Here is a 7,500-nt window from a genome sequence, read left to right on the forward strand (position 1 = left end):
TAACGTTATAAATAGAAATGGGTAATTTGCACTACATTTCAAGTTTATTTTTATCAATTAGAAGCCAACTAGAACGCCATAACGTCTATTCCAGTTCAAGCTCCATTTTTCTTCTTTCCATTGATACCTTTGCTGAACCTATTGACTGTTCCGTTTACTCGCAATGATGAATTACACGCAACAACCATCGAGACAAGCAGTTGTTTCCATTTCCACTTGGCACTCAGACTAAAGGGTATCAACATTGAAAAAGGGGAGGGGGGAGGGAGGGGCGTTCAGCCTTTTCTTATGAACTAGAAGAGGGGTTTTAGGAAGAAGAGGTGGATTTTTCATTCAGTGTCTCAACCTTTTTGCAATTGCTTGTAGCTTCTTCGCTGGGCAGAACTGTACCGCTGTCACTATGTCGTTGTATCAACTCCTTCAGTTTAGCTATCTCGTCCAACATTGACGATAGTTGCGTTATTCTCCTTCTTCAAAACCGTAACTGACTCAGGCATTGTAGAATAGTTGTACAAGAAAACGACAGCACACATAACACAAAACAGCAAACATGTAAAAATACAAAGAAATTGAAGAATATGAAGAAACTTAGCAGAGCTCAAACATCTGCAGCCATCTTGGCCAAGTCCCCCAGGAGAGACCAGAGTCCATCTCGGCTACTTAAAGAGGGAGCCGATGTTCTTGCTACCCCATACTTTATAACCTTTAATTTGACTATTCAACAGATTGTGATCCCTGCAGCACGGTAAAAAGTAAAGGTGACCCCTTTTTACAAGTCAAGTGCAAAAGATGATCCCAAAAATTACCGCCCCGTATCCGGACTAACTGCGTTATCAATCCACAAACAACTCGCAGGTGACCTTGACGAACACGAGCTTGTCTGCAAGTCACAGTCCTGGTTTGGAAGAAAGCACTCAACCAGGAACTATGCGTACAAAAAGGTGGTAAGTAGAGTTATTATTATGGGTTGCATTAGAGGTTTCGTCATAAAAAGAGATATCTACACTTGTTTAAAACACAATAGTTCATCCATTATTATCACATGGAGAAATCTGTCACAACAAGACCAGGATGGACCACGGCACCTACAACATTGATCTGCCTTGATAATTACGAGCTGCATGCGCTTCTCAGAAGCAACAGATGTCTTTCCTTTTTTGTCGAAATTAATTAGCTCCTAGCTATTTCTCACCGTATTTTATAATGTTTTCTGACATTTATTTATTTATTTTTTAGAAGTATTAGTTTGCTAAATTTAACCAATCATAATGCAAGCCCTATGGCCATGAGTAACTGAAAAAAGTAATATATAATATAGCTTACACTATCAACTGGCCAATGCCCCTTTGCATAATAACGACATTCCCTATAAATCCTTTACGACTTTCTTGCAATTCAAAATACAGTTGTTGTTGTTATTATCAAATTAACAGAACCGAAAAGAAGTAACCAACTTTCTCGAGCAGCGGAGGCCAGCAAGTTAGTTCTCAGGGCAGAATTTAAAGCACAATGAAGAAAAAAAAGTGACAATACTTTGTCCACACAAGGAGACAGGAGAAACTCTTACCGCAATTCTATATGAGTAATAATTCAAGGCACAAGCGTCCAAACGCATACGTATATGAATGAACAGCTCCCTCTTAAATGTCACTATACTGTCGCGTGACCTAAGTTGAGCATTAATATTGTTCCATTCTTTGGTGGTTGATGGAGAAAAGGATAGTTTGAAACGTTCTGTACGAGCTGGAAAGATAGTGAAATTCAGAGCAGACCTTAAGGAAAGTTGAGTTCGCTGGCAAACTCTTGTAGGCAATAGATCTACTAGGTAGGAAGGAGTGAGATTATGAACAATCTTATAATAAAGTAATGATTTGTGAATCAAACGCCTAATCCTCTTGTGCCTTTCACAGCATCTGTTACAATTTTACTAGGTTCATAGTGGACAAATTCGATAAGGTCGCTCTAAAGTCCTGGCCAAAGTATCGAACAAAGTTGGAGTCAACGCTCCAACTTTTTTCGATCCGACATTGTTCCACTGAATGAACGAAATGATATACGTGTAACTGCCAAAAGCACGAAAACTATCTAGTCGAGTCTTTCGAACACCACGTAAACCATGACAAACTTATATATTTATTTCCCGAGGTAATACAAGCAACGCGGGTTGAAACTGAAAAATAAAACGTTACAGCAAATACAATTAGTTACGTAAAGCAACAGGAAAGCGATAAAAGACGATATAATGAACTAACCGAAAACGATGATACTTACATTGTTACGACCATAAACTTATACCAAGGATAACTAAAACTGCTTGAAGCGAACTAAAGACTGCCAAATAGCTAACTGCGCGTAGCGCGACTTCGATTACCGAGCAAAGAAGGACCAAAATGGCAAAAAACATAGGTTTATATACCAAGAAACTAAATTATGCAAAACGAGAAAACTGGAGGTGTAAATGGCAAGCAAAAGAAACGAACGTGCGAAAACTTTAAACAAAAAAGGGAAACAAGACACGCTAACGAGCAGGCTACGAAAAAGCTAATGAGCCGGAGAAACAAACTAATTTGACACAAACAGAACAACAATAAAGAAAAACACGCTAAGATTCTACAATACGAAATGAATCATATACTGAAATGCGGATATAAAATCAAGTAAAACGATGATCCTCGCAGTTATGGACGCAATTTTAGCAATTGGGAAGAGATGCCTGAAAATTTCAGGGCTTCAACGGGGTTTGAACCCGTGACCTCGCGATACCGGTGGACGCTATCGCGACTGTTTGGCCGCCCATGTTGGAAGATGCTTGTCCAACACTTTCTGTTTGATCAAGATTTGAATATAGTTTGCTTTGATCAAACAGTACGCCCAACAATTCTGCTCGACGCAACAAGGTTGCAGTGTTTTGCTGCTCTTCCAATAAAGTTGTCCTGAATCAAGTCACGTCCGCGCTCCTAGCGAATCAGGAATCGCTATCTCATTTTCAAGTCTTCTAGCATCATTTGCAACAAAGATAGCGGACAAGGATGGTCATTGATGAACAGCCAGAAACCTTAAACAGTGAGAATCAAGTAAGGCCATTTCTGAGGGACGCTTTTAGCCCCCTTTATCATGATCGCTCTCTATGGAGAGCGTTTAAAATTTTGCAAATTGATCCGTTCTCGTTCTCATCATCTCCTCAGCGCGAATCGTGCAGTGAACATACCTTTTTCCAAACGTTCTCTTAATCGTTCTTTTTTTTTATTGTTTGGTCGTCTGAATCGGTCATTTCCGTCCTCCAACCGTTCCACCAGCACAAACGCTACGAGGGATTCTCGTTACAGTGTTAACGCCAACTTGAACTTGAATCAGTTCTGTCAAGCAATGTTGGATGGTATTTTGCCACTACCTCAACATCTACATCCAACAATGTTGCATGTTGGATCCAACTTTGTTCGATAGTTTGGCCAGGGCTTAAGAATATAAAGACCCGTGCCAAATTACGTTCCCATATTCCATAATGGCCTTGTGAGCGATTTGTATAATTTATGTAACGCAAGCCTGGGTTGCTCGAAGCATGGTTAGCGCTAATCAGCGTTAAATACCACGGAAACCTATAGGTTGAGATACCTCGTAACCAACGGTTAGCGCTAACGAGGCTTCGAGCAACCGGCCCCAGATCTCTGAACTCTGAAATTAATCCCTTAGAGTAAATTTAGTCGCTTGCTGGCTATCCGGTAAACATTTGAGATACACATGTATGAGGTCGCCATGAGAGATTAGAAGCTAACATTATCCCTAGGTAGGTGCGACAAGCTACATCCTTTGTGATAGTAGATCACAGCTGGCCGCAATACTTAGCATACCAGAATGAACAAAATACCCAGGAGACTTAGTTATAATAAAATCAATAAGGGACTCGCCCGAATCGTTAATGCTTGTTGCCTCAACCCGTTCTCGTCCTTGAATTCGCGATTATCCTGAATTGTTAATTTGCTTTGAATTCACTATAAGAAGGATCGATTTAGAAAACGTATTAAGAATAAAAAGTAACAACACTATCCGACGTTTCGGAGTCAGACATGACCCCATTATCAAGGTTAAACTGTACTGGAAAAATTTGCAATTTAAATACAACGGGCGTTAGGTCAAAACAAAGACATGCATAAATGGAAATAGTTGACACTAAGATATTTACAATTTTTGCTAGAATACAAAAGGCGAAGGTCAAACCAAAACTTTAGCACGAATGGAATCTGACTGCTTATTTAGTGATGGTTGACGCTCATGCTAATTTGACTGTCTCGTTCACGAGATGCTTTTGATACGTGAGCGTCAACCATCACTAAATAAGGAGTCAGATTCCATTCGTGCTAAAGTTTTTGTTTGACCTTCGCCTTTTGTATTCTAGCAAAAATTGTAAATATCTTAGTGTCAACTATTTCCATTTATGCATGTCTTTGTTTTGACCTAACGCCCGTTGTATTTAAATTGCGAATTTTTCCAGTACAGTTTAACCTTGATAATGGGGTCATGTCTGACTCCGAAACGTCGGATAGTGTTGTTACTTTTTATTCTGAATTCACTATACACCTTATTCCAAAATGGCCGCTGATTTATGCGCATACAGATTGGCCCTTGTTGCCTCGCTCAAGATAAAATATTCTTTTGAATTTTAAGCGTAAGAACGAGGCATCAAGGGCTAATTTGAATAAAAACAACAGAATATTTAAATGGCGGCCATTTTGGAAAAAGGTATATTAGGGAGCTTAAGCAACGACAAAGGCGACGGCAACGACAACGTCACACATTTGCATATTTAATGAGCAAAAACAATAGCTTTGCACGCCCTGCACGTGCGTTTTTCACTTTTGTTCATGAGGATAAATTTTCAGTTTCTCCCCTAAATTAGGTGACGTTCCGACCAGTGTCATTTTCGAGGAACTACCACACCCTTGTCACATTAAAAAGGTTGAAATAATCACGTAGCGATTAAAACTGCGCAAATTTATATTCATTTTTGAGATGACGTTCTAGTTGCCGTCGGCGTTGTCGTTGCTCAAGCTCCCTATCGTGAATAGACTTTTTTGCAGATACGGCTGCCATTTTGGTTTCTATTGTTTCAAATAACTATTATGGGATGCCCAGGGGGCAAATACATATTAATTTGCCCCTTGAGCATCCCATAATGTCTTTAGAGACAATATAAATCAAAATGGCTGCCGTATCTGCTAAAAGGTCTATTTAGAAGACTGAAAGACTGATATGGATCATGGGAGATATTCATATTTTAAAAGACAACCCAACCGCTAACTAAGCTAAGTTTAAGTTGAGCGCCTTTTTTGGCTTAGTCGCCATAATTTAAAAGCTTTTATTTAGTCTTTTGAAAAGCGCGGCAACAAGGGCTTGCCGCGTCCCATTTTTTCCCACCTTATGGGACGGAGGTGGAATGTAATGGGCCGTACTTGCAATAGCCCACTTTCGATATATTAAAATTCGGTCCTAAACAAAAGGCATCATCTCGAATCAAATCATGTCAAAGCCGTGGGGAATAAACTCATACAAATCCTTGTGTATATTCCCCAGAGCCTCGAGATGATGCCTTTTGTTTGGGACTTATTTAATACATCGAAATTGTGCTATTTTAATTTGTTCTGTACATACAATGTTAATCAGCCAGTGAAAAGAATTGAATTTTTAGTTGCGACCAGATCCTTTCGTTTCGCCGACCACGTGACCAAAAGGAACAGAGTGCTGTGGCGACGAGAATGGTAATCACTTGATGCAAGTTGGTACATTCCATACAGCGGTAAAATGGTGCATCAAAATGGCCACCCTCAGACGGATTGACAGGATCGTAGTGAGCATTGAAATCACCAAGAAGTACGAGGGCATTTGGGGGATAAGACAAAGCCCTATCAACGCCACATTGCAAATCCGTAAGAAAATTTATGGTGGCTTGAGCATTTACAGAAGTTGGACCGTAACAGACATCACAAAGAAAAGTTAGTGTATTAATCTTAGTTCTATCCATAAAAATTAAAGCCTATTGACTCCTAAACAAATGGGATGACACGGAGAAAGCAACACCTCCGTACCGCCTCCCATCTTGCGTATCCAAGCTCATAATAGGGCAATAGCCTGGAATATCAAAAGAATCGCTTGAAATTGAATAATTTAACCATTCTCAGAGATAATAAAAGCATGAGATTTCTGTTTCAAATTATTGAGACAAGCTCATCAAATCGGCTATGTTTAAACTCCGAACATTAGCGTGGCCACTCAAAAATGAAGAACTACGGTTAGGTCCAGGATTATAAGGCTCACTATCACCTCATAACAACAAAAAGATAAAAATTATAACTGAGATATAACTGGTAATAAAAATAAAAGATAACAGAGGAAAAACGAAAATAAAAATAGATTTGATGAAGAGCAATTGTTGAAAAAGCCCATCGCCGCCCTATAAACTTCTAACATAACCCCTATTATATATATTAGCGAATAGAAGAAATAGAAAATAGCTCACCTCCTGCAGCTGCTCAAGTGTATAGAGAAATTATGAGTGCAAGAAAAATGACAAAAACATATCAGAACAGGGATCATATTTTATAAACTACGCAACAGGCTTGGGGCTCCAAAATACCATAAAACTAATGAGAATGAATTTGCTAAACTTCACTTAGCGGGCATGCGGTAACCTTGTTTTTTCTGCCGACGGGATGTATGGACGAACACGTCCAACAACATTGAGAAATACTTTACCGTCGATCGTCCACACCGGAGTATCTTTATGTTCATCTCTTGCCATCTGTAAACGTTTTCGGTTAACAAAAGTAAGGTCTTCGTAAACTGTGAAACTTTCCCCTCCAGCGCCGCTTTCTTGGCCCTCAAAACCCTTAATTCTTGAACTTCACTATGATCGCACGGCTGCCATCTTGTCTTTTCCGTCTAACCCTGTGGGCTCTATCAATCTCCCTTGCGTCAAATTCTAAACCTATCTCCCAAAGAAAGAACTCTAAACCTTTCTTAGGGCAGTCATTGTTATAATTATCTCCCTCCTGAACTCCATAGATAAGTACACTTTCCCTTCGAGAATACTGCTCGTTGTTGTTTAGTTTAAGTTTAACATCAGTGAGTTGAACTTTCAGGTCCTCGAACTCTTTACGAAATGGAGATAATACGCTTTCCACAAGGTTTTGACCATTAAACTGTCTTGACTCCTGAAATGAACTCGCGTAGCCAATCCTGAAAGGTGGAATCACCAAAGTACTTCTCAGCTTCGACCTTGATATAGACAGCCATGTCTTTGTCCAAGCGTTATTATTATGATTATGATTATGATTATTATTATTATTGTTATTGTTGTTGTTGTTATTTTATTTATTATTTTTTTTGGAATGAGATTCTCGCCAGCTCTCAATTCTTTTCTATGCCACATCTCAGCTGCCTCTTATTACTATTAAAAGTCTATCACTACTTAATGCAGGGAATGTTACTGAGTAACACAGACAGCAA

At 39.3% G+C, this 7,500-nt stretch overlaps 1 protein-coding gene and 1 pseudogene across 1 annotated transcript in view; both read right to left on the minus strand.

The window, feature by feature from the left end:
• The window catches only part of LOC137973126 (uncharacterized), a 3,103-nt pseudogene extending 2,502 nt beyond the window's left edge, over positions 1-601 (minus strand).
• LOC137973125 (uncharacterized) overlaps positions 1-7,500 on the minus strand; it is a 176,529-nt gene that overhangs the window by 112,137 nt on the left and 56,892 nt on the right. The window lies entirely within an intron of this gene.

The sequence above is a fragment of the Montipora foliosa genome, chromosome 10 (genome assembly GCF_036669935.1).
Source record: "Montipora foliosa isolate CH-2021 chromosome 10, ASM3666993v2, whole genome shotgun sequence".
Taxonomy (NCBI): Eukaryota; Metazoa; Cnidaria; class Anthozoa; order Scleractinia; family Acroporidae; genus Montipora; species Montipora foliosa.